The sequence below is a fragment of the Triticum dicoccoides genome, chromosome 3B (genome assembly GCF_002162155.2).
Source record: "Triticum dicoccoides isolate Atlit2015 ecotype Zavitan chromosome 3B, WEW_v2.0, whole genome shotgun sequence".
NCBI classification, from domain to species: domain Eukaryota; kingdom Viridiplantae; phylum Streptophyta; class Magnoliopsida; order Poales; family Poaceae; genus Triticum; species Triticum dicoccoides.
Genome location: NC_041385.1, coordinates 30,655,230 through 30,669,030, shown reverse-complemented (window position 1 = coordinate 30,669,030; position 13,801 = coordinate 30,655,230).

Genomic DNA, 13,801 nt, shown 5'->3' with positions numbered 1-13,801 from the left:
CGGGGGCAGGGGTGGTGGCGGGGGCGGCGCCGGGCGGTGGGTGCGACGCGGTGGGTGTGGATCGATGTGGGCGTCGGGGAGGAGAGAGGGAGAAACAGAGAGAGTAACGGGCGGGAGGGGGGGCTCGGCCGTTAGTTAGGTTAGCCTTTGCCATCCGCCCATGCCTTTGCGGTGAGCTTTTGTTCTATCTTTGCTGTCTGCTGCGGACGGCAAAGAAGGGGGACGTTAAGTTTTCCTGTTAGCGGGTGCCACCTCCCTCTTTGCCGTCAGCTAGCGGACGGCAAAGATTCTTTGCCGTCCGCTAGCTGACGGCAAAGAGATGGCTGATGGCAAAGACATTCTTTACCGTCAGCTCTTTCTTTGTCGTCTGCTTTTCGGTAGCTGATGGCAAAGAGCTTCTTTGTCGTCCGCTAGCGGACAGCAAAGATCTGGCAGATGGCAAAGTAGCTGATTCCAGTAGTGTTTGTTGCCAAGAATGGATCCTTTCTATAGAAGGAGTTTCTCTCGAAAGAAGTGAGTGGGAGGAAAGTAGAACTTGATGAGGTAATTGTACCTTCTCTCGAATTGGAAAGTGGTACATCAGAGAAAATTGTTCCCGTGATGCCTACACCAACTAGAGAGGGAGCTAATGATGATGATCGTGAAACTTCAGATCAAGTTACTATGAATTTCGTAGGTCGACCAGAGCATGATCCGCACCAGAGTGGTATGGTAATCCTTTCCTGGAAGTCATGTTACTAGACCAAGGCGAACTTACGAAGTATGAAGAAGCTATGATGAGCCCAGATTCTGACAAACGGTTTGAGGCCATGAAATCTGAGATAGGATCCATGTATGAGAACAAAGTGTAGACTTTGGTGGACTTGCCCGATGATTGGAAAGCCAGAGAGAATAAATGGATCTTTAAGAATAAGACTGACACTGATGGTAATGCTACTATCTACAAAGCTTGACTTGTTGCAAAAGGTTTTCGACAAGTTCAAGGGGTTGACTATGATGACACTTTCTCATCTGTAGTGATGCTTAAGTCTGTCTGAATCATGTTAGCAATTGCCGCATTTTATGATTACAAAATCTGGCAAATGGATATCAAAACTGCATTCCTTAATGGATATCTTAAAGAAGAGTTGTATATGATGCAAGCAGAAGGTTTTGTCAATCCTAAAGGTGCTAACAAAGTGTGCAAGCTCCAGCAATCCATCTATGGACTGGTGCAAGCATCTCGGAGTTGGAATATACACTTTGATGAGGTGATCAAAGCATATGGTTTTATACAGACTTACAGTGAAGCCTGTATTTACAAAAAAAGTGAGTGGGAGCACTACAACATTTCTGATAAGTATATGTGAATGACATATTATTGATCATAAATGACGTACAATTTCTAAATAGCATAAAAGGATATTTGAATAAGAATTTTTTCAAAAGAAAAAACCTCGGTGAACCTGCTTACATATTGGGCATCAAGTGTTGGAAATATGCCCTAGAGGCAATAATAAAATGGTTATTATTGTATTTCCTTGTTCATGATAATTGTCTATTATTCATGCTATAATTGTATTGACTGGAAACTGCAATACATGTGTGAATACATAGACCACAAAATGTCCCTAGTGAGCCTCTAGTTGACTAGCTCGTTGATCACAGATGGTCATGGTTTCCTGACCATGGACATTGGATGTCATTGATAACGGGATCACATCATTAGGAGAATGATGTGATGGACAAGACCCAATCCTAAGCATAGCACAAGATCGTGTAGTTCGTTTGCTAAAAGCTTTTCTAATGTCAAGTATCATTTCCTTAGACCATGAGATTGTGCAACTCCCGGATACCGTAGGAATGCTTTCGGTGTGCCAAACGTCACAACATAATTGGGTGGCTATAAAGGTGCACTACGGGTATCTCCGAAAGTGTCTGTTGGGTTGGCACGAATCGAGACTGGGATTTGTCACTCCGTGAGACGGATAGGTATCTCTGGGCCCACTCGGTAATGCATCATCATAATGAGCTCAATGTGACTAAGTAGTTAGTCACAGGATCATGCATTGCGGAATGAGTAAAGTGACTTGCCGATAATGAGATTGAACGAGGTATTGGGATACCGACGATCGAATCTCGGGCAAGTAACATACTGGTTGATAAAGGGAATTGCATACGGGTTGCTTGAATCCTTGACATCATGGTTCATCCGATGAGATCATCGTGGAACATGTGGGAGCCAACATGGGTATCCAGATCCCGCTGTTGGTCATTGACCGGAGAACGTCTCGGTCATGTCTGCATGGTTCCCGAACCCGTAGGGTCTACACACTTAAGGTTCGGTGACGCTAGAGTTGTTATGGGAAATAGTATGTGGTTACCGAAGGTTGTTCGGAGTCCCGGATGAGATCCCGGACATGACGAGGAGCTCCGGAATGGTCCGGAGTGAAGATCGGTATATTGGACGAAGGGTATTGGAGTCCGGAATTGTTCCGGGGGTACCAGGTGACGACCAGCGTGTCCGAAAGGGGTTTCGGAGGCCCCGACAAGCGTTGGGGGGCCTTATGGGCCAAGGGGAGAGGGCACATCAGCCCACTAAGGGGCTGAGTGCCCCTCCCACCCCATCTCACGTAACAAGGAGATGTGGGGGCGCCACCCCTAGGGCAGCCGCCCCTCCCGGCTTGGGGGGCAAGTTTCCTAGGGGGTGGGGGCGCCAAAACCCATCTAGGGTTTCCCCTATGGCCGCCGCCCCTCCCCTAGGGAACCCTAGGGCGCCTCCCCCTCCTCCCTTCCCCCTATATATAGTGAGGGAGAGAGAGGGCAGCCACACCCTTCCCCTGGCGCAGCCCTCTCCCTCCTCCAACACCTCCTCCTCCGTAGTGCTTGGCGAAGCCCTGCCGGAGAACCACGAGCTCCACCATCACCATGTCGTCGTGCTGTCGGAGTTCTCCCTCAACTTCTCCTCTCCCCTTGCTGGATCAAGAAGGAGGAGACGTCCCCGGGCTGTACGTGTGTTGAACGCGGAGGCACCGTTGTTCGGTGCTTAGATCGGAATCAACCACGATCTGAATCGCTACGAGTACGACTCCTTCATCCGTGTTCTTGTAACGCTTCTGCTTAGCGATCTTCAAAGGTATGAAGATGCTCATCCTCTCCCTCTCGTGTTGCTAGAATCTCCATAGATTGATCTTGGTGTTGCATAGAAAATTTTGAATTTCTGCTACGTTCCCCAACATCAAGATCTATAGAGATAGATCAAGATGCTTGATAAGAATTTCAATGAGTACATACCTTGATAAGACTTTGAAGGAGTTCAAAATGGATTAGTCAAAGAAGGAGTTCTTGTCTGAGTTGTAAGCTATGAAGTTGAGTAAGACTCAAAACCAAACCACGGCAGAAAAATAGAGAGAATGAAATTCATTCCCTATGCCTCAGTCGTAGGTTCTATAAAGCATGTCATGCTGTGTACCAGACCAAATGTGTGCCTTGCCACATGTTTGGCAAGGGGGTACAAGAGTGATCCATGAATGGATCACTGGACAACGGTCAAAATTATCCATAGGGGATAAGGAAATGTTTCTCGATTATGAGGTGATAAAGAGTTCGTCGTAAATGGTTACATTGATGCAAGCTTTGACACTAATCCAGATGACTTTGATTATCAATTTGGATGTGTATTAAACGAAGGAGCAAGTATCTAGAGTAGCTCTATGCAGAGCATTGTAGACATAGAAATTTGCAAAGTACACACGGATCTAAATATTGCAGACACGTTGACTAAAACCTCTCTCACAAACAAAACATGATCATACCTTACAACTCTTTGAGTGTTAATCACATAACAATGTGAACTAGATTATTGACTCTAGTAAACTCTTTGGGTGTTAATCACATGGCGATGTAAACTATAGGTATTAATCACATGACGATATGAACTAGATTATTGACTCTAGTAAACTCTTTGGGTGTTAATCACATGGCGATGTGAACTAGATTATTGACTCTAGTGCAAGTGGAAGACTGAAGGAAATATGCCCTAGAGGCAATAATAAAGTTGTTATTTTTGTTGGGGAACATAGTAATTTCAAAAAAAATCCTACGCACACGCAAGATCATGGTGATGCATAGCAATGAGAGGGGAGAGTGTTGTCCACGTACCCTCGTAGACCATAAGCGGAAGCGTTATGACAACGCGGTTGATGTAGTCGTACGTCTTCACGATCCGACCGATCCAAGTACCGAACATACGGCACCTCCGAGTTCAGCACACGTTCAGCTCGATGACGATCCCCGGACTCCGATCCAGCAGGGTGTCAGGGATGAGTTCCGTCAGCACGACAGCGTGGTGACGATGATGATGTTCTACCAACGCAGGGCTTCGCCTAAGCACCGCTACGATTATGACCGAGGTGGAATATGGTGGAGGGGGGCACCGCACACGGCTAAGGAACGATCACGAAGATCAACTTGTGTGTCTAGAGGTGCCCCCCTGCCCCCGTATATAAAGGAGCAAGAGGGGAGGCCGGCCGGCCCTAGGGGACGCGCCAAGGAGGGGGGAGTCCTCCTCCTAGTGGGAGTAGGACTCCCCTTTCCTAGTCCAACTAGGAAGGAGGAAGGGGGAAGGAAAGAGAGGGAGAGGGAGAGGGAAAGAGGGGTCGCGCCCCCCTCCCCTTGTCCAATTCGGACTCCCCATGGGAGGGGGCGCGCCACCTCCTGGGCTACAGCCCTCTCTCTCCCCTCAGGCCCACTAAGGCCCAATACTTCCCCGGGGGGTTCCGGTAACCCCTCCGGCACTCCGGTTTACTCCGAAATTACCCGGAACGCTTCCGGTGTCGGAATATGGTCGTCCAATATATCAATCTTTATGTCTCGATCATTTCGAGACTCCTCGTCATGTCCGGGATCACATCCGGGACTCCGAACAATCGTCGGTACATCAAAACATATAAACTCATAATAAAACTGTCATCATAACGTTAAGCGTGCGGACCCTACGGGTTCGAGAACTATGTAGACATGACCTAGAACTATTCTCGGACAATAACCAATAGCGGAACCTGGATGCTCATATTGGCTCCCACATATTCTACGAAGATCTTTATCGGTCAAACCGCATAACAACATACGTTGTTCCCTTTGTCATCGGCATGTTACTTGCCCGAGATTCGATCGTCGGTATCCAATACCTAGTTCAATCTCGTTACCGGCAAGTCTCCTTACTCGTTACATAATGCACCATTCCGTAACTAACTCATTAGCTACATTGCTTGCAAGGCTTATAGTGATGTGCATTACCGAGAGGGCCCAGAGATACCTCTCCGACAATCGGAGTGACAAATCCTAATCTCGAAATACGCCAACCCAACATGTACCTTCGGAGACACCTGTAGAGCTCCTTTATAATCACCCAGTTACGTTGTGACGTTTGGTACCACACAAAGTGTTCCTCCGGTAAACGGGAGTTGCATAATCTCATAGTTACAGGAACATGTATAAGTCATGAAGAAAGCAATAGCAACATACTAAACGATCAAGTGCTAGGCTAACGGAATGGGTCATGTCAATCACATCATTCTCCTAATGATGTGATCTCGTTAATCAAATGACAACTCTTTTGTCCATGGCTAGGAAACATAACCATCTTTGATAAACGAGCTAGTCAAGTAGAGGCATACTAGTGACACTATGTTTGTCTATGTATTCACACATGTATTATGTTTCCGGTTAATACAATTCTAGCATGAATAATAAACATTTATCATGATATAAGGAAATAAATAATAACTTTATTATTGCCTCTAGGGCATATTTCCTTGAGTCTCCCACTTGCACTAGAGTCAATAATCTAGTTCACATCATCATGTGATTTAACACCAATATTCATATCTGTATATGATTAACACCCATAGTTCACATTGTCATGTGATCAACACCCAAAGGGTTTACTAGAGTCAATAATCTAGTTCACATCGCTATGTGATTAACACTCAAAGAGTACTAAGGTATGATCATGTTTTGCTCGTGAGAGAAGTTTAGTCTACGGGTCTGTCACATTCAGAGCCGTATGTATTTTGCAAATATTCTATGTCTACAATGCTCTGCATGGAGCTACTCTAGCTAATTGCTCCCACTTTCAATATGTATCCAGATTGAGACTTAGAGTCATCTGGATCGGTGTAAAAGCTTGCATTGATGTAACTCTTTACAACGAACTCTTTTATCACCTCCATAATCGAGAAACATCTCCTTAGTCCTCACTAAGGATATTCTTGACCGTTGTCCAGTGATCTACTATTAGATCAAAATTGTATTCCTTTGCCAAACACAAAGCAAGGTATACAATAGGTCTGGTTCACAGCATAGCATACTTTATAGAACCTATGACTGAGGCATAAGGAATGACTTTTCATTCTCTTTCTATTTTCTGCCATGGTCGGGTTTTGAGTCTTACTCAACTTCACACTTTGCAACATAGGCAAGAACTCTTTCTTTGACTGTTCCATTTTGAACTATTTCAAAATCTTGTCGAGGTATGTGTTCATTGAAAACTCCTATCAAGCATCTTGATCTATCTCTATAGATCTTGATGCTCAATGTGTAAGCAGCTTCACCGAGGTCTTTCTTTGAAAAACTCCTTTCAAACACTCCTTTATGCTTTCCAGAAAATTCTACATCATTTCTGATCAACAATATGTCATTCACATATACTTATCAGAAAGGTTGTAGTGCTCCCACTCACTTTCCTGTAAATACAGGCCTTTCCAAAAGTCTGTATAAAACCATATGCTTTGATCAACTCATCAAAGCGTATATTCCAACTCCGAGATGCTTGCACCAGTCCATTGATGGATTGCTGGAGCTTGCACACTTTGTTAGCACCTTTAGGATTGACAAAACCTTCTGGTTGCATCATATACAACTCTTCTTTAATAAATCCATTAAGGAATGTAGTTTTGACATCTAATTGCCAGATTTCATAAAATGTGGCAATTGCTAACATGATCCAGACAGACTTAAGCATCGTTACAAGTGAGAAAATCTCATCGTATTCAACACCTTGAACTTGTCGAAAACCTTTCGCAACAAGTTGAGCTTTGTAGATAGTAACACTACTATCAGTGTCCGTCTTCCTCTAGAAGATCCATTTATTTAACTTGGCTTGCTGATCAACGAGCAAGTCAACCAAAGTCCATACTTTGTTCTCATACATGGATCCTATCTCAGATTTTATGGCTTCAAGCCATTTCGCGGAATCTGGGCTCACCATCGCTTCCTCATAGTTCGTAGGTTCATCATGGTCTAGTAACATGACTTCTAGAACAGGATTACCGTACCACTCTGGTGCGGATCTTACTCTGGAATACCTACGAGGTTTGGTAGCAACTTGATCTGAAGTTTCATGATCATCATCATTAACTTCCTCACTAATTGGTGTAGGAATCACTGGAACTGATTTCTGTGATGAACTACTTTCCAATAAGGGAGAAGGTACAATTACCTTATCAAGTTCTACTTTCCTCCCACTCACTTCTTTCGAGAGGAACTTCTTCTCTAGAAAGGATCCATCTTAGCAATGAATAACTTGCCTTCGGATCTATGATAGAAGGTGTACCCAACAGTTTCCTTTCGGTATTCTATGAAGATGCACTTCTCCGATTTGGGTTCGAGCTTATCAGGTTGAAACCTTTTTCACATAAGCATCGCAACTCCAAACTTTAAGATACGACAGCTTAGGTTTATTGCTAAACCATAGTTCATACGGTGTCGTCTCAACGGATTTAGATGGTGCCCTATTAAACGTGAATGCAGCTGTCTCTAATGCATAACCCCAAAACGATAGTGGTAAATCGGTAAGAGACGTCATAGATTGCACTATATCCAATAAAGTACTGTTATGACGTTCGGACACACCATTAAGTTGTGGTGTTCCAGGTGGCATGAGTTTGTGAAACTATTCCACATTTTTTTAATTGAAGACCAAACTCGTAACTCAAATATTTGTCTCCGCGATCAAATTGCAGAAACTTTATTTTCTTGTTACGATGATTCTCCACTTCACTCTGAAATTCTTTGAACTTTTCAAATGCTTCAGACTTGTGCTTCATTAAGTAGATATACTCATATCTGCTCAATTCATCATATCTGCTCAATTCATCTTGTGAAGGTCAGAAAATAACGATACACGCCGCAAGCCTTAACACTCATCGGATCGCATACATCGGTATGTATTATTTCCAATAAGTCAGTAGCTCGTTCCATTGTTCCGGAGAACGGAGTTTTAGTCATCTTGCCCAAAAGGCACGGTTCGCAAGCATCAAATGATTCATAACCAAGTGATTCCGAAAATCCATCTTTATGGAGTTTCTTCATGCGCTTTACACCGATATGACCCAAACGGCAGTGCCACAAATAAGTTGCACTATCATTATTAACTTTGCATCTTTTTGCATCAATATTATGAATATGTGTATCACTACGATCGAGATCCAACAAACTATTTTCATTGGGTGTATGACCATTTGAAGGTTTTATTCATGTAAACAGAACAACAATTATTCTCTGATTTTAAATGAATAAATGTATTGCAATAAACATGATCAAATCATATTCACGCTCAACGCAAACGCCAAATAACATTTATTTAGGTTTAACACTAATCCCGAAAGTATAGGGAGTGTGCGATGATGATCATATCAATCTTGGAACTACTTCCAACACTCATCATCACTTCACCCTCAACTAGTCTCTGTTTATTCTGTAACTCCTGTTTCAAGTCACTAATTTTTAGCAACTGAACAAATATCAAATACTCAGGGGCTACTATAAACACTAGTAAGGTACACATCAATAATCTGTATATCAAATATACCCTTGTTCACTCTGCCATCCTTCTTATCCACCAAATATTCAGGGTATTTCCGTTTCCAGTGAACATTTCCTTTGCAGTGTAAGCACTCAGTTTCAGGCTTTGGTTCAGCTTTGGGCTTCTTCGTGGGAGTGACAACTTGCTTGTCATTCTACTTGAAGTTCCCTTTCTTTCCCTTTGCCCTTTACTTGAAACTAGTGATCTTGTCAACCATCAACACTTGATGCTCTTTCTTGATTTCTACCTTCGTCGATTTCAACATCACGAAGAGCTCGGGAATCGTTTTCGTCATCCCTTGCATACTATAGTTCATCACAAAGTTCTACTAACTTGGTGATGGTGACTAGAGAATTCTGTCAATCACTATCTTATCTGGAAGATTAACTCCCACTTGATTCAAGCGATTGTAGTACCCAGACAATCTGAGCACATGCTCACTAGTTGAGCGATTCTCCTCCATCTTTTAGCCATAGAACTTGTTGGAGACTTCATATCTCTCAACTCGGGTATTTGCTTGAAATATTAACTTCAACTCTTGGAACATCTCATATGGTCCATGACATTCAAAACGTCTTTGAAGTCCCCATTCTAAGCCGTTAAGCATGGTGCACTAAACTATCAAGTAGTTATCATATTGAGCTAGCCAAACATTCATAACGTCTGCATCTGCTCCTGCAATAGGTCTGTCACCTATCGGTGCATTAAGGACATAATTTTTCTGTGCAGCAATGAGGATAAACCTCAGATCACGGATCCAATCCGCATTATTGCTACTAACATCTTTCAACACAATTTTCTCTAGGAACATATCAAAAATAAACATATGAAAGCAACAACGCAAGCTATTGATCTACAACATCATTTGCAAAATACTACCAGGACTAAGTTCATGATAAATTTAAGTTCAATTAATCATATTACTTAAGAACTTCCACTTAGACAGACATCTCTCTAGTCATCTAAGTGATCACGTGATCCAAATCAACTAAACCATGTCCGATCATCACGTGAGATGGAGTAGTTTCAATGGTGAACATCACTATGTTGATCATATCTACTATATGATTCACGTTCAACCTTTCGGTCTCCGTGTTCCGAGGCCATATCTGTTATATGCTAGGCTCGTCAAGTTTAACCTGAGTATTCCGCGTGTGCAACTGTTTTGCACCCGTTGTATTTGAACGTAGAGCCTATCACACCCGATCATCACGTGGTGTCTCAGCACGAAGAACTTTCGCAACGGTGCATACTCAGGAAGAACACTTCTTGATAAAATTTTTAGTGAGCGATCATCTTAAAATGCTACCGTCAATCAAAGCAAGATAAGATGCATAAAGGATAAACATCACATGCAATCAATATAAGTGATATGATATGGCCATCATCATCTTGTGCTTGTGATCTCCATCTCCAAAGCACCGTCGTGATCACCATCGTCACCGGCGCGACACCTTGATCTCCATCGTAGCATCGTTGTCGTTACGCCATCTATTGCTTCTACGACTATCGCTACCGCTTAGTGATAAAGTAAAGCAATTACAGGGCGTTTGCATTTCATACAATAAAGCGACAACCATATGGCTCCTGCCAGTTGCCGATAACTTCGGTTACAAAACATGATCATCTCATACAATAAAATATAGCATCACGTCTTGACCATATCACATCACAACATGCCCTGCAAAAACAAGTTAGACGTCCTCTACTTTGTTGTTGCAAATTTTACGTGGCTGCTACGGGCTGAGCAAGAATCGTTCTTACCTACGCATCAAAACCACAACGATAGTTCGGCAAGTTAGTGCTGTTTTAACCTTCGCAAGGACCGGGCGTAGCCACACTCAGTTCAACTAAAGTTGGAGAAACAGACACCCGCTAGTCACCTGTGTGCAAAGCACGGCGGTAAAACCAGTCTCGCGTAAGCGTACGCGTAATGTCGGTTCGTGCCGCTTCATCCAACAATACCGCCGAACCAAAGTATGACATGCTGGTAAGCAGTATGACTTGTATCGCCCACAACTCACTTGTGTTCTACTTGTGCATATAACATCTACGCATAAAACCTAGGCTCTGATACCACTGTTGGGGAACGTAGTAATTTCAAAAAAATTCATATGCACACGCAAGATCATGGTGATGCATAGCAACGAGAGGGGAGAGTGTTGTCCACGTACACTCGTAGACCGTAAGCGGAAGCGTTATGACAACGCGGTTGATGTAGTCATACGTGTTCACGACCCGACCGATCCAAGTACCGAACATATGGCACCTCCGAGTTCAGCACACGTTCACCTCGATGACGATCCTCGGACTCCGATCCAGCAGGGTGTCGGGGATGAGTTCCGTCAGCACGACGGCGTGGTGATGATGACGATGTTCTACCGACGCAGGGCTTCGCCTAAGCACCGCTACGATATGACTGAGGTGGAATATGGTGGAGGGGGGCACCGCACACGGCTAAGGAACGATCACGAAGATCAACTTGTGTGTCTAGAGGTGCCCCCCTGCCCCCCGTATATAAAGGAGCAAGGGGGGAGGCTGGCCGGCCCTAGGGGCGCGCCAAGGAGGGGGAGTCCTCCTCCTAGTGGGATTAGGACTCCCCTTTCCTAGTCCAACTAGGAAGGAGGAAGGGGGAAGGAAAGAGAGGGAGAGGGAGAGGGAAAGAGGGGCCGCGCCCCCCCCTCCCCTTGTCCAATTCGGACTCCCCATGGGAGGGGGCGCGCCACCTCCTGGGCTGCAGCCCTCTCTCTCCCCTCAGGCCCACTAAGGCCCAATACTTCCCCGGGGGGTCCGGTAACCCCTCCGGCACTCCGGTTTACTCCGAAATTACCCGGAACGCTTCCGGTGTCCGAATATGGTCGTCCAATATATCAATCTTTATGTCTTGATCATTTCAAGACTCCTCGTCATGTCCGAGATCACATCCGGGACTCCGAACAACCTTCGGTACATCAAAACATATAAACTCATAATAAAACTGTCATCATAACGTTAAGCGTGCGGACCCTACGGGTTCGAGAACTATGTAGACATGACCTAGAACTATTCTCGGTCAATAACCAATAGCGGAACTTGGATGCTCATATTGGCTCCCACATATTCTACGAAGATCTTTATCGGTCAAACCGCATAACAACATACGTTGTTCCCTTTGTCATCGGCATGTTACTTGCCCGAGATTCGATCGTCGGTATCCAATACCTAGTTCAATCTCGTAACCGGCAAGTCTCTTTACTCGTTACGTAATGCATCATTCTGTAACTAACTCATTAGCTACATTGCTTGCAAGGCTTATAGTGATGTGCATTACCGAGAGGGCCCAGAGATACCTCTCCGACAATCGGAGTGACAAATCCTAATCTCGAAATACGCCAACCCAACATGTACCTTCGGAGACACCTGTAGAGCTCCTTTATAATCACCCAGTTACGTTGTGACGTTTGGTAGCACACAAAGTGTTCCTCCGGTAAACGGGAGTTGCATAATCTCATAGTTACAGGAACATATATAAGTCATGAAGAAAGCAATAGCAACATACTAAACGATCAAGTGCTAGGCTAACGGAATGGGTCATGTCAATCACATCATTCTCCTACTGATGTGATATCGTTAATCAAATGACAACTCTTTTGTCCATGGCTAGGAAACATAACCATCTTTAATAAACGAGCTAGTCAAGTAGAGGCATACTAGTGACACTATGTTTGTCTATGTATTCACACATGTATTATGTTTCCAGTTAATACAATTCTAGCATGAATAATAAACATTTATCATGATATAAGGAAATAAATAATAACTTTATTATTGCCTCTAGGGCATATTTCCTTCAATTTTATATTTCCTTATTTCATGATAACTGTTTATTATTCATGCTAGAATTGTATTAACTGGAAACTTGATAGATGTGTGGATACATAGACAAAACACTGTGTCCCTAGTAAGCCTCTACTAGACTAGCTCGTTAATCAAAGATGGTTAAGTTTCCTAACCATAGACATGTGTTGTCATTTGATGAACGGGATCACATCATTAGGAGAATGATGTGATGGACAAGACCCATCTGTTAGCTTAGCATAATGATCGTTCAGTTTTATTGCTATTACTTCCTTCATGTCAAATACATATTCCTTCGACTATGAGATTATGCAACTCCCGGATACCGGAGGAATGTCTTGTGTGCTATCAAACATCACAACATAACTGGGTGATTATAAAGATGATCTACATATATCTCCGAAGGTGTTTGTTGAGTTGGCATAGATCGAGATTAGGATTTGTCACTCCGAGTATCGGAGAGGTATCTCTGGGCCCTCTCGGTAATACACATCAAAGCTTGCAAGCAAATGACTAAGGAGTTAGTCACGAGGTGATGTATTACGGAACGAGTAAAGAGACTTGCCGGTAACGAGATGGAACTAGGTATGAAGATACCGACGATTGAATCTAATGCAAGTAACATACCGATGGACAAAGGGAATTACGTATGTTGTCATAACGGTTCGACCGATAAAGATCTTCGTAAAATACGTAGGAGCCAATATGGGCATCCAGGTTCCGATATTAGTCATTGACCGGAGAGGTGTCTCGGTCATGTCTACATAGTTCTCGAACCCGTAGGGTCCGCACGCTTAACGTTCGATGACGATATAGTATTATATGAGTTATGTGATTTGGTGACTGAATGTTGTTTGGAGTCCTGTATGAGATCACGGACATGACGATGAGTCTCGAAATGGTTGAGAGGTAAAGATTGATATATAGGACGATGATATTCGAACGCCGGAATGGTTTTCGAGTGCACGGGGTACTTATCGGGTCACCGGAAGGGGTTCCGGACACCCCCGGCAATATGTATGGGCTTAATGGGCCAAGGAGGGACAGACCAGCCCACAAGGGGCTGGTGCCCCCCTGCCCTGGCCAGCCGGCCCTAGGGGAAGGAAAGGGGAAGGGGGA